The sequence below is a fragment of the Carlito syrichta genome, unplaced genomic scaffold, assembly GCF_000164805.1.
Source record: "Carlito syrichta isolate Samal-C Ts95f unplaced genomic scaffold, Tarsius_syrichta-2.0.1 Scaffold112149, whole genome shotgun sequence".
Taxonomy (NCBI): Eukaryota; Metazoa; Chordata; class Mammalia; order Primates; family Tarsiidae; genus Carlito; species Carlito syrichta.
This window is the reverse complement of record NW_007056245.1, coordinates 1-1,374: the sequence shown is the minus strand read 5'-3', so window position 1 is coordinate 1,374 and position 1,374 is coordinate 1. Positions and strand designations below refer to the sequence as shown.

General features: G+C 51.4%; 1 pseudogene; it reads left to right on the top strand.

Moving 5' to 3' along the window:
- Positions 1 to 102: 102 nt before the first annotated feature.
- LOC103273293 lies at positions 103 to 1,152 on the top strand (annotated as a pseudogene).
- The last annotated feature ends 222 nt before the right edge of the window (positions 1,153 to 1,374 follow it).

The following is a 1,374-nucleotide window of genomic DNA, read 5'->3' as shown; positions in this document are numbered from 1 at the left end:
CCCAGAGGAGATGTGATCTGGGTGGGCAGGCTGTCCACTGACCTGTAGCTGAAGTCACAGATGCTGGCTCTTGGGTCAGGCCTCCCCTACCCCTGACCCAGCATGTGCCTGCTGGTGCAGAAGGTGCTACTGGCGGCTGGCTGCACATTGGCCCTGGTGCTAGAGTCCAGCTGGGGCAGCAGGTGCTGGAGTGCCGGGCAGTGTTGGTGGGCCCTTGGAACCCCCGGTGAGCCATGTGGCCCGAGTAGAAGGATCTGGTGATGATGCGTGCCGACTGCATGGAGTACTGCTAAGGCGAAGCCATGCTGGACGCCCACTCCGAGTTGCACTGCAGTGAGGAGATGCGCATCATTCTGTGTGTGCTGGCCACATACTAGGCCTGGTCCAAGTCTGGCTGCGAAAAGCTGAGGCTGGACAAGGTGGGTGTGATGGACGAGGTGCTGGACCCACCATACAAGCCTTCATCCTAGAGGTTATTGCCAAGCATGGCTAGTTGGCCCACGTGCTCTGCAACAAGGACCCCTTCACGCTCAAGTCCTCTGTGTACCTGTCATGCCTGTACCCCAACTCCAAGTTCCTGCTGATGGTACATAATGGCCGGGCCTCCGTGCACTCCATGATCATATGCAAGGTTACCATCACTGGCTTCAACCTCAGCAACTACCACGATTGCCTCAAGTAGAACAAACCATCGAGGTTATGTATGCACAGTGCATGGCATACAAGTGTCTGCCCCTGTACTACAAGCAGCTGGTGTTGCACCTGCGACACTTCCTCAAGCTCATCCTTCACTTCCTGGGCATCGCCTGGAGTGATACTGTTTTGCACCACGAGGACCACATTGGCAAGCTTGGTGGTGTCTCTCTGTCCAAGACAGGTCATCAAGTCAGGTCATCAAGACTGTGAACTTGGAAGCACTCTCCAAGTGGACTGGCCACATCCCTAGGGATGTGGTTGGGGACGTGACCCAGATCAACCTCATGCTGGCTTGACGTGGCGATGAGCCCTATGCAAACTCACCTAAGGCAACCCTGACCCTACTGTCATCAATAACATATACTGGGTCTTGAAAGGTTACTATAAAACACCAATCTGAATGGATATTTTTAGGTGAACCAAAACAGCATCTCCTTCCACTTAGAAAACTCGTGATTTCCAGATCTCTGCAAATGGCTTTGTTACCAATAAGAGGAGAAATTTCGTTCAAGTGGAAATTGAACCTCTAATTCAGGCATATTGCTTGTTATTAACTGCCAAAACAGGACTGCTAATGATGAACCTATTTGTATATGTTTGCAAAAGCTGAATCATTGAAAACATACCGTGAAACTCTTTATCTTTGGACACTCAAAGACAGAGAGCAAAGAGTATGGA